Here is a 20,084-nt window from a genome sequence, read left to right on the forward strand (position 1 = left end):
ATAGCGATCGTAGAAAGAGAATCGATGTGCCTCTTGGCTAGGGGGTAGGTCTTACTAAATCTACATCTACTCGTAGGTACACACAAATATTGTTATAATGAGAAAAAATGTGTATGTAACGAATTAAATTAATAAGAGGAAAGATTTGATTGTTTGCACTGATTTTTCTGTACTTTTCTCTGGTGCGGTACGAGGTTTTTTGACCTCGTACTAGAACTTTATGGAGTCCGTTACGAGGTCAATTGACCTCGTAACGGACTCCATAAAGTAACCTATCTTGTAGACGCTAGACGCACGAGGTCAATTGACCTCGTACCGCAGCGAATGTGTTAAATACAAGTAGGCTTTGAAACTACTGAACCGATTTGAAAAATTTTTTCACTGTTGGGAATCTACACTATCCCCGAGTGTTATTGGCTACATTTTATCCCCGTATTCCTACGAGAACGGGAATAAAGAAATACATGTGTCACTCGGGGATTGCCGGGATAAAGCTTTTGCAGCATTTTTATCAACTTAAGCATTTTTTATCAACTTATGCATTTTTTATCAACTTATGCATTTATTTTATTTACGCAATAAATGAAAAAAATAATAAAAAATGTCTTTACGCTGGAGCTGGAATCGAACTCTGGTCTAATAAGTTTTGCCCCTTAGTTTCTCACCACTTGATTTGAGTCGAAATTTGTGTCAACATGATGGCACGGCTTTTGTGTGAGGTTTATTTTCGTTACGGAATTTCTTGATTCGATTGCTGCGCTCAAACCGCGATAAAAGCTGCAATGCAAATGCAATAGCTTAAAAAAAGGGAATAAACTTTGGTTGTGTCAGCCCTGAGAGCGATCGAATGACGATTAGAATGTAGATAAAAAGGACAGATGGACGACGCTTACAATAATTATTGCCAATATCGGTTGATCTTTGCCGCGTCATCTCCTGAACACCAATCATTTGACATTCATTTGTATTAATGTATCTTCATCATCCAATTTTAATGGACCATATTGCAGGGCCTCTCTCCTAAGCAAGATGCAGCTGGAACACACTGTTCCAATCTATACTAATATTATAAAACTGAAGAGTTTGTTTGTTTGTTTGAACGCGTAAATCTCAGGAACTACTGGTCCGATTTGAAAAATTCTTTCAGTGTGATAGCCCATTTATCGAGGAAGGCTATAGGCTATATATTATCCCCGTATTCCTACAGGAACGTGAACCAAGCGGCGGAAACCGCGCGGCGTCAGCTAGACAATGTTTAGATAGCCGATCACTATCTTATGTCAATGATTCAGTCAGAACTAATTTTTTTTATTCCTTACAAGTTAGCCCTTGACTACAATCCTACCTTATGGTACCTAAGTGATGATCCAATCTAAGATGGAAGCGAGCTAACTTGTTAGGAGGAGGATAAGGCACATTTCTTTCGGTTTCTACACGACATCGTACCGCAACGCTAAATTGCTTGGCTGTAGGAACGTCTTTGCCGGTAGGTGGTGACTAGACCTGGACCAATTAAGAAAACCTCAATCGGCTCACCCGGTGATCGAACCCAGGACCTCCGTCTTGTAAATCTACCGCTCACCGTCAGTGATGTCAAGTTAACTGTGTTTTTTTCAAGTGATTATAGATATTTACTGACACTAATACACAATCAAACCTATTTTGAAATTTTTATCAGTCTGTCTGTTTGTCCGTTCTAATCTCTGGAACGGCTGAGCTAATTAAAACGAGACTTTCACTGGTAGATAGAGGAGGTTATTGAGCAACAATTAAGGTTCTTATTATCACGAAAACGTTGAGTCCACTATTATTGTTCCGATAGTTGTTTCAGTCAATGGTCATATAGCGAAAAGCTTCGATCAACACCTTAAGAAGCTTTCGCTTAGCTGTTGGATCAAAAGTCGGATATAGAAGGCAGTTATTCTTGAGACGGCGCGTATTGTGAGGAGGTTCCTCACTCTGGAGCCCTGACCACCGGTTGCTTGGGCACTCAAATGTCCCGCAGCGGGAGGGTTTATTTTTTTTTATAAATTTTTAATAGTGTTTTGTATTATATTTTAATGTTAACATTGTTAAAAATTAATAAATAAATGAGAATAAAATAGGTCAATTAAAACGATAACAAAGAAACCAAATTAACGAAACGAACCGAATAATAATTTGTAATTAGGTATAATTTGTTATTCGGTTCGTTTCGTTAGTCATCAAAAAAAAAACTATAATTAAAAATACAGTTTTTTATTTCACCTTTCAACTCGAATTCAACGTAAACATCTCCCCGAAATGAAGACGAAAATAAACAGACATTGCATCTGTTTGTCAGTCCCTTTGTGGTCACCGTTGGTCATTAATCACGCTTTTTGTCACCTCCTGTGCTAACATGACCAAATTATATTCTTTGTGTGACGGCATGAAAGGGTGTTCCTCCGTTGGACGCTAGTCTGAGACCAGTAATTAGTTTTTAAATTGGGTGCCCAAATCATTGATATACCAAATACGAGATACAAAGAGTCACGTCTTTTTAGGATTCATACTTTCTAATAATATAAATGCGAAAATAATATTAATGCCTTTTCTTACGTGTTAACTGCTGAACCAATTTTGATGAAATTTTGTGTAAAAATTGTCACCTATGAACCAATAGGTGAAACCACTGGGTTGAAAATTTGTAAAAAGTCTTTAAAAGATGACAGAAATGATACCTAAATAATGACAGAAATATAAACATTAAACAGTAGGTACCTACCTAATATGAGTAGGCAGCTAATAATTATAATTCAAAAAATTTTTGAACGCATTTATATTTGTTTATATTACACATTTGTTAGAGAGCTTGGTCGCTATCTATGGGCCTCATAAGAAGGCTCATAGTCACACAGCGGGCGACGGAACGAGCTATGTTGGGAGTATCTCTGCGTGATCGAATCAGAAATGAGGAGATTTGCAGAAGAACCAAAATCACTGACATAGTTCAACAAGTTGCGAAGCTGAAGTGGCAATGGGTGGGGCACATAGTTCGAAGAGCCGATGTACGTTGGGGTCCCAAAGTGCTGGAATGGCGACCCCCCACCAGGTGGACTGACGACATCTAGCGAGTTACAGGGATTCGCTGCAGGCGGCTCAGTATCGTGATGTTTGGACCTACAAAAGACCTATGTCCTGCAGTGGACCTCCATCGGCTGATATGATCATGATGATGATGATACATTTATATTTAGATAATACCTACCATTTTCAAGAGACAATAATACCCTTTTCGACTTAGCTTTCCATGGATTCACCGTATGGGTGTCGGGTCCATCGCGTGACAGAGAGAAAAATTCCGAGCAGGGCCCTGGAATAATTATTTTATTTTCTATTATATAGAATATTTATATCTATCTAGTGTAGTAGATATTAATTCTTAGTAAAACATTATCGTTGTTTGAACCTATATCATTGTTCGAACAAAAAATACTCAAAAGTCCCCCGCGAACCGCGTATTATGATTCTACGAACGGGAAATTTTGGTTTTGGAATTCGTGATTTAGATTTGACAAATTACTTTGGGCGGGAATCGATTTGTTTGGTCATTAGCCGATGTTGTCCGTCTTAACTTGATTTTGAATGCTTTAGAAAAAATCCTAATAAAAATTTTCCTCCTATGTTTTTGCTATCGATATAAAAACACAATGAATAGGTATGTATTCAAAAGATTAGGACTATAGTCTTGCAAGTTTGTTGATGACACTCCCATGATATGCGGGCGACGGGGGGAAAACAGCGCGGGTGTGAAATCGTGTGTCCAGGGAAGTGAGGTGCATCGGTCGTGGGTTTTTCATTCATCACTACACGCCCACTGGCCCGCGCGGACCATCGGGAGTGTTACGAACGAAGTTGCCAAGTTCTATACTTCACGTATGGAGATATTATTACCGCTTTAGGTAAAGTTAACTAAATTGTAATAAAAAAAAACATGGTGTAGTTCTATATTAGAACGGATGTCCAGTGACAGGGTAGGATCTTGGCAGGTTTGGCTGGACGGGGAAAATAACGTAAGGAAAGAAGTGTTAACTAGTTTTAAAGGACGTCCTTAGCCCTACATCCATCGGTCACAAGTCCAGGACTTCGCTCATTCCATAATTGTGCTTGAAATCCTCAGGTGATGTTAACCCATCTCTAACATTAAATATAAGGTAGGTAAAGGCTTCCATCTTAGACACCATCGTCACTTAACACTAGTGAGGTCAAGGGTTAACTTATCATATCATAAATAAAATCCAAATTTTATAAAATCTATTTAAAGTTTTGCCAGTGAACTAATGAGTCAAGGTTCCTTATAGTAAGGCCCAATATCATTAGATGTATACAATAATACTGCTAGGTCACTCTTTTTAAAGACACGTGGACAAAGCGACGATGTATTAACCATGACCTTTTAGTTCGTGATTGAACGTCGTGACATCTAAACCAATAGTCACCGACAGAGGTCGCTGCAGATGACGGAAGTTATATAACGATTAACGAACCTTCATAGTTTGGAAGCCTTAATAGCAATGGCGTAGCGTGCCTAGGAGGGGCCCTGTATCAAAATTAGTTGGGGGGTAAAGATTTCTCACATAAGAAACGAAAATGCTTCCTTTAAATAAATATGACAGTGACTACCTATGTAGGATATTTAATAATAAATAAATAAAATCTTTATTAACCAAAGATAGATACAAAAAACCATAAGATTGCCTGTGGTCTCCAAACTAGATTGACCTGTATCGTGGAGACCAGGTAGGATTTTCTGTTTTCCGTTAGACTAGGACTAATTACAAAAATTACAATAAATAAGACAACATTACAAAAGAAAAGTAAATTAAAACAGTAAGCAGAAACGTTAGATAGGTGTACACAATTATTTTAGCTTATTTCATATTTGCATTGAGTAATTCTTCGGTGTCTGTATAAGTTAAAGTATTTGAAGAACCTATTAAGATTTTTTTTTACTTTTGGGCGCTTGGGAAAACAATATTGCTTGTTTTTTTATGTAGGTATGTCCAGCGATATTTCCATATGTCATTTGTGGATCGATTTTAAAAATTCTTTTTTTAGCGCTTTATCTTTGCCGTCTGGGATAAAAATAGGAGTTTTAAGTAAGTACTCTGTCATTTTGGCACTTTGATAATAATCATCAAAATGTTAAATGTAATAAGGTAAAAAAATGGAAGAAAGTTTACGCCGATTTTCGACTACGATTACGAAGTCGTAGACATCTAATAGTTCATAGATAAGAAAACTGAAGAATTAGACGTAGGCACTATCGGAGTTATTGTTTTTTATAGGGTACATATAAAAAAATAGTAAATCCACCGGCGGTAGGTGTTCGAGACAAGTAAGATTGACTTCACCTTGACTTTATCCAGTCATGGTTTGTCAATTACGAGCCCATTGTGAGTCGTGATAGTATCGGCGACAAAAAGACGCCGACAGACGTAGGTGCTGTTCCGTACTCATCTTGTTTAAGAAACACATGCTGAGAATATTGCTAGTTTATACTAACTAAAGTTTGGCTACAAAAATTTTAGGCAACCTATGTACTAGCGGACGCTCAGCTTTTCACATTTTTTAACTTACTGTGCCGTGGGAGACTAACATTCCGAAGGACCACAGTTACAAGTGAATAAATATTATGACCTAACAAATGAACTAACTAAAAATGGTTATGTAGTTAGTCTGTACGCCGTAGAAGTAGGTGCGAGAGGATTACCAGCAAAAACTCTCTATAACTTGCTTAAAGACCTTGGCCTCTCTAGAAGTGCAGCTAGTTCTATATTAGAACGAGTATCCAAAGCTGCTCTAATAAATAATAATCTTAACAAATTTGCATAGGCAGGGAGAACAACACGAGCAGAGAAGGGGAGTGTTGATCGATCGTCAAGGAATTCCTTAACCCTACATCCTGTAGTCACAAGTCCTGGACTTTGCTTGGTGTTTTTCTCTCTACCACGCGATGGACCCGGCACCTGCACGGTGAATCCATGGAATGCTAAGATATTCGTCTCTTTATTCTAAGCAGGAAGAGCGAGGATCCAAAGATACAGATTTATCAAACTTAAATCAGAGTCCTCAAAGGAGATGGTCCATTTCAGGTCCACTCTTTTACCCCGTATCATTAAAATTTAAAAAATACAAGGATTTTATAAAAATCTAAATAAGTGTAATAAATCTAACTAAATAAAAAGAAATAAATAAAATTAAAACCCAAGTTTTTGAGATAAATCAAGATGGCGCTCTTAAAGACAATTGACAGGAAACTTCAAATCGTCTACTGCATTGAAAACGTCACCTATCCGCCAATATTATAAGTGTTGCATTTCTTGAGAGATAATGAATATTATTTCGAAAGAATTAAAGTGAATTCGTAGATTTGTGTAATCAAAAATAGTTAATTGTATTAGGTGGTTAATAGATCAAAGTTAGTGAATACGCCAGCCGAGCTTAAATCAAACCCTGAAGCGTAATAAAACACAGTCTCATTCTTAACAAGCAATCGCACTTCAAACTCAACGGTCATTAACACTGCAAACACTTCAGAGGTCGACAAAATGTCACGTAATAACGTACGAAAAAATTCAAAGACTTAAAAAGTTCAAGGTCATTCACTCAAGACCGTAAACACACTTGACCCTAAGGACCTATCGATCGAAATGAGCAATTATATGCCACGGTGTTGGTACGCCTTTCAATGACTAGGCTTTATATTCAAATCAGTTGAAAAAATTAGTGTGTTTAGTTATAACGAAATGTTTTCAATCTGCTAGTAAAATAAAGTAAAATAGATAAAAAATAGTGTTAAATCATCAAATCAATCCGTTATTGGCTGGAATGGAAGAAGCAATTTTTTTGATCTTAGTTTTAGGATTAGGTGGCAACTCTTAGTTTTAGGATTAGGATTTGATTGCTATATTTTACTAAAACTTAGACAATGTATTATGTTTCTTCAGAGACACTTGTACGAGTATATTATCATTGAATAAAATTAAAATATAACGCAAAATATAAACAGATTATTACTAGAACAATGTATATGTTGCTATCATTCTGCATTTGCAATTGAACTTTCCGAATACTTTGACTTTCCAATGTTCACATAAAAATTTCAACAAATTTCTTAACTCTATCACTACTGACACTACTGGCACAATGTAAAGCAGCCATAACAACCATCTTCATATTGTCGTTACGTACAGAGAATATAGATCGAAATTGTATATTCCAAGTTTCTTTATTACACATTATTATCCATCAATCCAATAAGGGCTGCATGCATCACGAATACTATCCCCATCACTAGTCACTAGTCAGATAGTGCATCACTAGTCCCCAGACCAACGTTGGATTGACAGCGTAGTATCAATTCAATCAGTTGTTTTCCATGTGGTGTGAGCTGGCACAATGTACAGTACAATAAATGTACAACTTTTTTTTATAAAGGTAGTCGAAGTTACCAAGAAATCAATTATGCTATTCATAACTACTAGCACAATGTAAAGGAGCCGTAACAGGCATCTTCATATTGTCATTGAGTAAAGAGAATATAGATCGAAATTGTATATTCCAAGGCGAACGCAATCGTTCATCACACACCATTATCCATCAATCCAATAAGGGCTGCATGCATCACGAATGTGTCACTGGCGCCCTAATGAAGTGGCGACTTGATATGTGACCAACGTTGGATTGACAGCGTAGTATTCAGCAATCAGTTGTTTTCCATGTGATGTGAGCTGGCACAATGTACAGTACAATACACGTACAACTTTTTTTTATAAAGGTTGTCGAAGTTACCAAGAAATCAATAATGCTATTCATAACTACTAGCACAATGTAAAGGAGCCGTAACAGACATCTTCATATTGCCATTGAGTAAAGAGAATACAGATCGAAATTGTATATTCCAAGGCGAATGCAATCGTTCATTACACACCATTATCCATCAATCCAATAAGGGCTGCATGCATCACGAATGTGTCACTGGCGCCCTAATGAAGTGGCGACTTGATATGTGACCAACGTTGGATTGACAGTGTAGTATCCAGCAATCAGTTGTTTTCCATGTGATGTGAGCTGGCACAATGTACAGCACAATAAATGTACAACTTTTTTTTTATAAAGGTTGTCGAAGTTACCAATAAATCAATTATGCTATTCATAACTACTAGCACAATGTAAAGGAGCCGTAACAGACATCTTCATATTGTCATTGAGTAAAGAGAATATAGATCGAAATTGTATATTCCAAGGCGAACGCAATCGTTCATTACACACCATTATCCATCAATCCAATAAGGGCTGCATGCATCACGAATGTGTCACTGGCGCCCTAATGAAGTGGCGACTTGATATGTGACCAACGTTGGATTGACAGCACAGTGGAAGCGCTGTCCACCGCCCGATTGTTTCCGATTTGATGTGTGCGGGCCATTAAATGGACGAGAAATGTTTGGATCTGCCTCCGGAGTGGCATCAACTAGTTAGCATTTATATTAGATGGGTTGGCTGGCTCTTTGGTTTGTAGTTTGTTCGGATATTGAGGTTTAGAGTTCGAGTCCTGGGCAGGTATTATATTGCTTTCTCTTCTTTAAAAAAATACCTGGAGTTAGGAAGACGGCATTTTTGGTACATTCCCAGCTTTTTCACTTAGAATTAAAAAGCTCTCCTGCGTCCCATGGACGGTGCGCATGTAGGTATATAATATCTTATGTATGATGATGAATAATCTATAGTAATATTATAAAGAAGATAGATTTTATTGATTGTTTGTTTCATAAGCTCCTTAATTATTGAACCGATTTAAATCAAAAAAAAAATCTTTTACTGTTGGTAAGCTACACTAGCCCCGAGGGTTATAGGCCTTATTTTATCCCCGGGTTCTAAACGAGTGAATTGCGTGGTATCTGCTTGTAATCTTATACAGGAAGAAATTTTTTTTAGTGCGGATATTTTTATATTTTGTACATAAACAAAATTTAATGATCACGTATTTTTTCTTTTTTTTTTTTAACTCAAAAATAACAAAATTATCGTTAGCTAAAGTTATTTACTTTTGAACAGAATTTTAGGGTCACCCTATTGTGCGTTTATTTTATTTTCGTTTGATACCTAAAGAACGTCACCAGATCACTTTTAAGCTGAATATATCTTGTTTAGTAATAATATGTACATTATTTTTTTATTTTAGAGACATAAATTAAAAAAAAAATTACATAAAATGTATCGAACTGTTTGTAGATTTATATTCTATTAATGATACAGAACCACGAAAAAAAATATCCGCACTAAAGACCGAATCACCCTGTATATCTAATTCTAAACTCCATAGGTAGGTACATGTTTTGCAGTTTGATATCTTCACGGATTTTATTTAGCTAGTGCACAGATAACTTATTACTTACGTAATCACCTCCTAACGATGTTCACATAGCTACGTATCATATATTACGGATTGATAAACACACCTAATCAATATCATCATATTGCATGTTTCGAAAAAAGAAAAAAAATCCTCTCACGGGCCTGCCTTGGCCGTCTATCAACGTATGACGAACGCCGACCAGATTAACTTTACAGCTGATAAAAATCTTGTTATTACAGATTGACCTTTATTGTAATGCAGCAAAGGTGTGGTGGCGGTTAGCAAGGTGTGGCCGGTAATGTTGTATACGTCGGGATGTCAAGCGTCGCGAACGAGCGCCGACGCAGGACAGTATCGTGCTGAGAGCAATCTCGTTCGACCTCGCGACTAGTGATGTACCGCGTACGTACGAGTAAGTATAGAAATCGTATTTAGTATATTAGTTTAATTACCAACATAATATTTCTGCGTAAACACCTATATTTATCAAATGCTAATTTGTCCTAAAACCTGTCTAAAATATGTCTTATGGAACAAATGTATGTATACACTAAATATAATACCAGTTTCCAGAAATCTGGTAATAAAATAAAAAACATTATTAAATATTAAGTCTTAATATGTAAATTTTGATTTCGAGCTCAGAATCAGCACGTTACTTTCTGTATTAGAAAATATGAAAAAGTTTAATTTCTGGAAACTTCTGTAATAAATGTAAGTATATTTTTGTTACAGATCCGGGCAAACCTATAAAGGAAGAAGAAAATTGGCCATGTTTTGACTATGAACACATTGTACTTTCTTCTCCAAGTAGTATAATAGTTAGAGGTAAATAAATAGATGCGATAACAATATAATTTGTTCCCGAACTGATGAAATATTCTTTTTGATTTATCTACATTTTGTACCAAATTTAACTGCTCTGGAAGACGTAATGCCCAAACCCAGCGCTTCAGCAAGTAGCTAATTATATCTAAAGCTACTTAACACAATCAAACGAATTTATCGACATCGATATACTACGTACTTCACAACACCATCACTGTCTCCGCAGGGCGCTCGGGTCAGAGAGTCGAGACAATCTGTCAAATGGAAAGAATCACACACAAGCGTCCCGCGCCGCGGCTGGCCTATTAATCATATTTCGGCTTTTTTTTACAATTTCCGATACCGAACCTGTGTTCTCTCAGATAATAGGCTACTATTCTGACGCCATTGCGCACAGTCTCATATAGTTTGAGAGCCGGTGGGAATTCTAAAGGCATCTTTTTTTAAATTTATTGTTGCTAAAATGAGATCGTCCTTTGCCATAACCCAATTTGGCGTAATTGGGAATACATTGGTTCATTGACAGATCTTGAGTTTAATTTTCAGCTAGCAAAAATTTAGGTTGACTGTAGGCTTGATGGGATAACGATATTAATTGTCCATGGCCAAAACTAACCCTCCAGACTAGAAAACCAAGCAAATAAAAAAAATGACAATTCAACAATTGTACTTTTTCGACTTCGTTCGCGTGAAGTACCGTTTTTCATAAATCCCGCGGGAAATATGGATTTTTCGGGATGAAATACGGACTATGTGAAAATGTAAATATGTAAATATGTGAAAATATCAAGTGTTAGGTAGGTAATAAATAATAAAATCATAAACAGCACATCAAGCACCTAAGTAATGTCAGCGCTTAAGGTGTTTTTACGAACGTATAACTATGCCCAAACACCCCCCCAAGATTTCCCACATACTCTTAGTACCGGGTTTCTTATCCAAAGGGAATAAGGTTGAAATTTAATTACGTAACGCCATATGTCTAGTCGAGGCTTGTCGGTTACCCTTTAAACAACACTTGTCGTTTGATTCAAAATGTCATGTTTCCGATGATAAAATCTTGACGAAAATTTTTTCTTTGACGGGGTCAAACGGTGGTACAAGCTCTTCAATTACATTTGACACAGTTCTCGTGCTTTGTGTATTATAAATTTGTTCGCTATCTGGAATTTGGATCGCATGTCTGTTTGATTAATTTGGATTATATTTATTTTGGCATACGATTTGCGTAAACGTTGTGCGATTGGTTAAACAAAGGTTATAATTGTGTTAACCTGGGTGACGTAACCAGGATAGGTGGAGAGTATTTTAGTAGTATTATAGTAAGGGGGAGAGGCGTGATAGCCCAGTGGATATGACCTCTGCCTCCGATTCCAGAGGGTGTGGGTTCGAATCTGGTACGGGGCATGCACCTCCAACTTTTCAGTTATGTGCATTTTAAGAAATTATAAATCATGTGTCACAACGGTAAAGGAAAAACATCGTGAAGAAACTGCATGATGGCATGGTGAAGCTGCACACCACAGAATTTTCTTAATTCTCTGCGTGTGTGAAGTCTGCCAATTTGTATTGGGCCAGCGTGATGGACTATTGGCCTAACCCCTCTCATTCTGAGAGGATACTCGAGCTCAGCAGTGAGCCAAATATGGGTTGATAACGACGATAGTAAGGGAGCCCAAGAGAAAATTTTGGGATTTATTTGATTCTGACACAGAACAGACATCGCTAAAAGCTAACGTTTTTTAAGGGACGATTTCGTGTATGTTGTTGAGTATTTTCACGAGGATTCCTTGCATGTTGTAGAATATTTCCACCAATTATGAGCCCTTTATAGATTGCTGCACATTTAGGGTTATAATATTAATGACATCCATAGTTGGTGAAAATGTAAATTTTTATCGTTTTCTCTACATTCGTGAAAACAGTCAAAAAGACGTTTAAAGTTTGTATTTACAAAAATGCAACATAAATGAAACAGGGGGTCTCCCCGAAACATGGGGCAAAAGGGGATACAAAATAGTTTTGGGACCTCTGGTCTAACCGCTGCGTCTAGGGGGTCGATTTGCTCATACTTTAGCATGACATTTGAGTACCTACATAATAAGCACGTGTCACACTGTCTTATAAACAAATAATTAGATAATAACCCATCAAAATAAAAAGATAATACTCAAATAATATAAAACAAAGCCTAATGTTTTATAAATAAGATTCAATTTACAGTGGAATGCTAAAGTGATCATGACACAATTTCTATTTGGTAATCTGGTAATCTATTATGGCGGGTTGCCCACGGCTATGTTGGTGTAAAAACTTTATTATGATGCTAACAATAATCTTTAGTTAGATAATTGTAGTAGTACTTCCTCAGGCAATATGTCGCAAATGGCCCTACTATATTAAAGTTAGTACATGTAATTAGCCGTGATAGCCCAGTGGATATGACCTCTGCCTCCGATTCCGGAGGGTGTGGGTTCGAATCCAGTCCGGGGCATGGACCTCCAACTTATCAGTTGTGTGCATTTTAAGAAATTAAATATCACGTGTCTCAAACGGTGAAGTAAAACATCATGAGGAAACCTGCATACCACAGAATTTTCTAAATTCTCTGCGTGTGTGAAATCTGCCTATCCGCATTGGGCCAGCGTGGTCGACTGGCCTAACCACTCTCATTCGGAGAGGGGACTCGAGCTCAGCAGTGAGCCGAATAGGGGTTGATAATTATGTAATTAGTTAGTTTGAGGCTTGCAACTACACCCCTGATCCCTACGTCGATTGATTGTAAATCTAGACGCCTGAAAAAGTCTTTACTGACAATGACAACGACCGACAACAGGCAACACAAACACAAGTTACACAAGCAGGTTCCAGTTGAAATTCAGCGCTACGTGTCCAAATTCAAATGGTCACGTAGAATTATGCTGAGCTGGGACCATTTTTTGGTTTTTTTTTTTTTTTTTTTCTGTCTGAGTAGGTGCCGATAGCTCCCTGCGGAACCACTACGGCGTCACCGGGGGGGTTGGGCGAGCGCAGAAGCATCGCCTGATGTGACCCGAAGGCTGAAAGAAAGATAGAGGACGGAATGGCTCTCTAAGGGCGTCTCCTATGAGACTCGGACCCCGGCTTAGAAGGCCATTCTGGAGGAGGTAACCGTGACCTGAGTGAATCAGTCCGGACGCCCCCAAGATCGTGAGTTAGAAAACCCACGTCCGGGTGACGTTAGATATCGGGGACCTCGTCTTCGCCGGCGAAGACGCTGTGTAGCTTGTGATTGTGTTACCTGGGAAGCATTGTCGGTTGTTATGTCATCGTCTGGATCGTAAAGGACGTTCTTGGGACGCCTCTGCTTGCAGTTAGCGTTTAGGTTGGGAGTGTAATTGCAGGCCTCAACCACTAGTTGGTTGGGATGGATGGCAGCTCTGTCAAAATAGTTTTGAGAGAGCTGTTTCATGTACTTAGCTATTGTCGGTAATTCTAGATCTCTATGGAGGTCATTATTGCGTAAAAACCACGGCGCGCCCGTGATTTGACGCAGAAAACGATTCTGTAGGGTTTGAAGCGGCCTAAGGGTCGCTTTGGGACGGTGGGCAAACAATACACTAGCGTAGGTTAAGATCGGACGGATCGTAGTTTTATAAAGCGTTAGCTTTGAGCGGAGGGACCATTTTTTGGGTTATGCCACACATAGAAGAGTACTGTCCCGGCTGACCTGGTGTACTGGAGATATTGTGATGTGTGGCATATTTTCGAAACAAACCCATTTTTCTTTCTTTCTTTTCTTTCAAGCACACAGCGTCTTCGCCGGCGACAACGAGGTCCCCGATATCTGACAGCCGTGGGTTTTTAACCCATAATCTTAGGGGCGCCCGATCTGATAAATTAAGGCAAAACACTCTTCCAGAGTGGCCCTCTAAGCTGAGGTCCAAATCTCAGATGAGACTCCCTTAGAGTCGTTCCGCCCATATCTTCTGCTTCTGCCTTCGGGCTCTATCAGGCGGCGCTTCTGCGCTCGCCCAAAACCTCCGGTGACATCGCTGAGGTCTGATTAAGGAGCCCACGGCACTTACACAATCAGAAAAAAAAAATGGTTAATCGTCTACATGTTGTAAGTCAGGATGACTGCGTTTCATACTTACCTGTACACAATTTAGTTACTCCATTTCTCTCTCTCCGTATGCCATACATCGTATCAACGAGATATCTCATGATGAGAGAGATACATGTTATGGGGGCTAATAGTGACGAAATCGAAGATTCCATGTATTACCATTCCCCCACGGTATTATTCTTTATTTATCATCATTAACAGCCCATGGACGTCCAATGCTGGACAAAACAAAACGGTCTCGAGCCGCCAGCATCCAGCGGTCCCCGCAACCCGCTTGATTTAAAAAAAAAGGTACTAGATGTCAAAGACAAATAATATATTTTTCTTAGGACTTAAGCTCCTCTGTTCTGAAATGTTCCTCAAAATTGGTATAATTTCTCATAAGTTCTGTTACACATAAAATTGATAAAATTAGATAGGTATGTAGGTAAAGAAAGTGGCGGAAGCTAGAAAAAAGGCAAAACTATAAAATAGCATACTATAATATAGCAAGAAGCTTTTTCTAGGTTATGTCACATATTACAAGGCATTTTTTAGTGCTCCACTGTTTGAGTGGACAGTTATGCCATAATATGTTATAATTTAGATTTAATGTGATATATGGCATTACTTAAAAATAAAGATCTTTTCTTCAAGACGAATACTACCTACCTGCCATTCATAGACAGTTGACATTCACTACTGTAATAATAAATTTAGATTTATTTATGATTCCTATGCTTAATTAACTTTTTATACCGTAATTATAATTATTAATTATTATTATAGACATAATTATGTCATAAAAGATGCAAAACCACTGTTTTAATGTAGACAGACTAGTACAATAAAATACTTAAATTGGTTTGACATTTCTGCATCCGCTACTAGGCGGCTAATAAATTGACATAATTAACTCGTCGGCGAAAAACAAAGAACTTCTGTAAATTAATTAATTAATTATTATTTTCTTAGCTTAATCTATTTATAAAAACAGAATAGAAAATTGAGCGCCTCTTAGTGACGAAATGTCAATAAAATAAATAAAATAAAATAAAAGTGAATAAAATAATCGAAAACGTTTCTTAAATCAATTTTCGAAATTCTTTTATTTTTTGTTATGTTAAAAGTTAAAGATAGAAATATGATTTATTTCATTAAGATCTAAGTAATGTAAGTAATAAAAAGAATCACGCACATGGAGACGAAAGTATCTACTAGGCTTTCCCCTAATACTTATTATGAAAAATCGTTTAAAAAGGTCACATTATAACTGAGGGTTTGTTCAAACTTTAGACCTAGCGGATGCTACTTAACATTATTTTCACTCTTTTTGCTCTATCCTTTGAAATATGACTAATATTCAAAATTTTCTCCAATTAATCGAAAAGATAATGTTAGGAGATGGTGCCACGATAGACCAACGGGCGGGAATCGAACCCATGATCTCTCAGTGTCGAGTGGGGCCCATTTTAACTTGAAGCTATTGAGGATGGTACCTATTACGTAGGCTACGACTCAAATACTATTTGTTTTTACTGCACAGAGAAACCCCAAGCATAGATTGCTCCATCACCTGCTGAGTTTGACGGCCTCCGTGGCGCAGTGGTATGCACGGTGGATATACAAGACGGAGGTCCTGGGTTCGATCCCCGGCTGGGCAGATTAAGATTTTCTTAATTTGTCCAGGTCTGGCTGGTGGGAGGCATCGGCCGTGGCTAGTTACCACCCTACTGGCTAAGACGTACCGCCAAGCGATTTAGCGTTCCGGTACGATGCCGTGTAGAAACCGAAAGGGGTGTGGATTTTCATCCTTCTCCTAACAAGTTTGCCCGCTTCTATCTTAGACTGCATCATCACTTACCATCAGGTGAGATTGTAGTCAAGGGCTAACTTGTAAAGAATAATAATAAAAAAAAAAAATGAGTGACTTTGAGCATTTTTATGAGGGCCACAGGACCAGGTCTCGGATCCGTAAGTCATCACTGCACACACGGTTGGGCAGCGTGCGGGAAACTCCGTGACAACTTTTCGTCCAAAATTCAAATTCCCAAATAGCCTGAAGACTAAAGTCTTCGAACAGTGCGTGTTGCCAGTTTCTTCAATGCCATTTATTTATTATTCACATCAGGTTTCACAGTTCTTTAAACAGTATAAGATGCAACCGTTAAGCACTAAGGAATACAACTGTTGACTAATAAACTAGATAAGCAATGTGAAATTTCGTGTACCCGTCAATTTGTAGCTTTAAAACACTACAAAGTTTACAAATCACCCGTTTATCAGTGATGTAATTTGGAACAATCAGTTTTCCCATACCTAGAAACTTAATTAGGGTTTACGTAATCCAAATCAACTGCAAGTCAAAAAATATTACGAGCATAAACCAAAATATGCTCAAGCAGTGATAATTATCTACATCGTTGTGATCATCGTTAAGTTCGCCGTTGTTAATAATTTAACACATGCTCGTAGATAACGTAGGATACGGAATAGTAACTACGAGTATATTTAATAAATAATATTTAGGATTATTAAAATTGTTCATCGATGTTTTAATTAAAGTATACTAAATGTATAAATATTTAAATTTTATTTATTAAAGATTAGTCAATATTTGCGCACCAACCACTTCTCTTTGTAAACGTGAACTCCTTATAATTAACAGTTGCCTGGAAGATATCACTTTAGAGATAAGGCCGCCATTACACCATTGTTTGTATTTTTACTTGGTTTGTTTTTGTAAAATTTTGTTATTTTGTTTTTGGTGTAATAAAGTGTTATATTATTATTAATTATTTATCAATTATACACGAAAACAGATATTATTGCAAACAAACGTAACTTAGTCGTTTGAATGTACATAATGTTACAGAAATTATGTTTTCTTCTATTTATAGTAGTTTTTTACGACTAGAAGTAAGTATATCTGCCTGTTCCAGTAACTATAAAATGAAATTGAAAATGAAATTAAATCTAAAGTTCTTGCTAAAATAAATCAGTTTGTAATTAACAAATTTTCATACATTTCGTTATAAAATAATCATGCTTCATTTCATAGCTGCAACGTTGTAAGGACGACTATACCGGCATCGTTGTAAGAGTTAACAGAATAGAAGTGCTCTGCTTGCAAGTTGCATTGCACATGATAGCAATCTACATAGGTAACACTTTGGTAACACATGACCCCATCCAAAAAGTTCACGTCTCATCTGTTTCCCACAGATAAGAATCTGAACGTCTGTCATTGCGGAGTGTAGACGGTTTTAATAAAAAGCCGTTCGTTTAATTGTGACATCATTGTTTCAATTCATCAGTCAATTTGACGCAACCTTCGGCTGAGAACGATTCGGCGTAATAGACTTACACAACTTTTAGAGCTTCATTAAAAAAAAAGAAGTAATATACCTATATATTTAAAAAAAATCCAATTTTTTTAATTCGAGTTAAAACAGTATGTTGTTTTTGGAATGACCTACTTACACTATTTTTCTACAAAAGCTTATTCGTAAATATCGCATTGAAGTATAAATATATATAAAGAAGTAGCTATGAATTGTTTCCCACAGTGGAAAAAAAATCTGAAAACTGCTGATCGTAAAAGTGGGGATACTATCTACTTACATGATAGTTTTAACTTTTTATTTATTTTTGAATAAAGACTGTAATGCTGGGTTTTATACTATTGTTTAGATTTTAATACAGACCTGACCTTTAATACATACATACATGTATGTAAATACGACGTACCAATCAGTATGCCTACTTCCAATATGGGTATCAAATCAAAGAAACTCGTGAGGAGTGTACTCACACCTGACGTTTAGCTGATGTAGTGGACAAATAGTAGTCAAACTTCTCATTACATTTGATATGAGTATCTACCAACTTAAAGTTTATAATTTCCTAGTTAAGTATCTACCAACCTAAATTTTATAACATCCTAGTTAATTATCATAAATGCAATCGTTTCTTATCTTTGATTATTTATCTACTAACGGACCCGGTCAATCGTCGTTTTCACAATTACGCAAGCAACCAATCAACTATCGGCGACAAACATCAACTTTAGGATTACAAGTAGGTTATTTATACTAATATATAAACTATATCTATACTTCTATACTAATATATAAAGCTGAAGAGTTTGTTTGTTTGTTTGTTTGTTTGATTGAACGCGCTAATCTCAGGAACTACTGGTTCGATTTGAAAAATTCTTTTAGTGTTAGATAGCCCATTTATTGAGGAAGGCTATAGGCTATATTATCCCCGTATTTCTACAGGAACGGGAACCACGCATGTGAATCCGCGCGGCGTCTACTAGTAGATAAATAAATGACATCACCGCAAATCTTTTTGTCGAGCCGTGTCTAAACCCTTTCAACTCTGCCTGGGCGTAAACGCGTCCCTGCCAACGCGTGTGAAAACTAATTGATTTCCTATTAACGTTGTTTACGCTTTTTTTTTGCTGCAATCACGCACTCGGTTCTCGTTACGTGTCTCGGTCATACATCACGACTTAATAAGAGTATAGAATAGTTTTTCCTGAAATTATCTTATGAGCACATGATGCAAGAATTCCGGGTATGTAGAAAAAGTTGTTATGAAAATATTTTTTCCTGTTTTTAATAAACTTCCAAAAAAAGTTCTTAATTTGGCGATTCAAGTCGTCATCGTCAGCCCACTTCAGAATATTTCTGGAGCTACGGCCCACCGTGCTACTAAAAATGATTAGCCAGTTTTTATATAGTGACATTACGCCGCCACTAGGGAGAGGACCCCTCTCATTCTGAGAGGAGACTCGAGCTCAGCAGTGAGCCGAATATGGGTTGATGACGACGAGGGAGAGGATATCATGAGTATTCAGTATTTATTTCCCCAGTTGCCAGTCACTTAACTTCGTGGCAACTCTTCAATAGATACCCTTAAGTTTTATATTTAACATAACTTAGTTCCCGTTCCCGTGAGCGTACGGGGATGAAATATAGCTTATGACACTCACAAATAACGTGGCTTTCGATTGGTAAAATAATTTTTATAATCGGTTCTGTAAATCCGGAGATTAACCTACCATAAATTTTACGTCTTTACAGTATTAGTATACAGTGAAACGTTACCGTATCCGCTAAAATAGTTAATTCCAACTCCAATAATGTATTAATTCATAACTTATAAATAGAATTAACAGTAATTATTTATTAATGCTCAAAAGCTCAATCAAAAACCGCCGACCCATTATTATTAAACGATTCTTGAGATCGTGAGATAAAAGTGACACCTACGGATAAATTCGAGATTAGCTTACCTACGAGGTAAGCGTGTTTATTCAATCTTTTCCTTATCTTAATTTTGACCGACTTCTGAAATGAATACTGTAGGAATAGTAGTCTGAGACGGATATGACGTCGTTCGATATTATGTTGGCTCGTGCCTATGCTAGGTGGCGCGACTTGTTATAGTGGGAGTTAGAGAGGGGGAGCGATCGGGTGCCCGTGAATTGCAATATAAGGTGCTCACCATACGGTCGGCTAAGTGGTCTTCATGGATTATTTGGAATAGGTTACTTGGGATAGGCGGGGAGAATGGCTTGAGCAGTGAATGATGAGTGCTGGCTAGACCGAAGGCATCCCTTAAACCTGCAGTTTGGTGTAATTAAGTTGTCTCGACCAATATTGTGGATCATAAACCTTTGCTCATCATCATTATTAACAACCCATATCCGGCTCACTGCTGAGCTCGAGTCTCCTCTCAGAATGAGAGGGGTTAGGCCAATAGACCACCACGCTG

The sequence above is a fragment of the Bicyclus anynana genome, chromosome 17, assembly GCF_947172395.1.
Source record: "Bicyclus anynana chromosome 17, ilBicAnyn1.1, whole genome shotgun sequence".
In the NCBI taxonomy this organism is placed as follows: domain Eukaryota; kingdom Metazoa; phylum Arthropoda; class Insecta; order Lepidoptera; family Nymphalidae; genus Bicyclus; species Bicyclus anynana.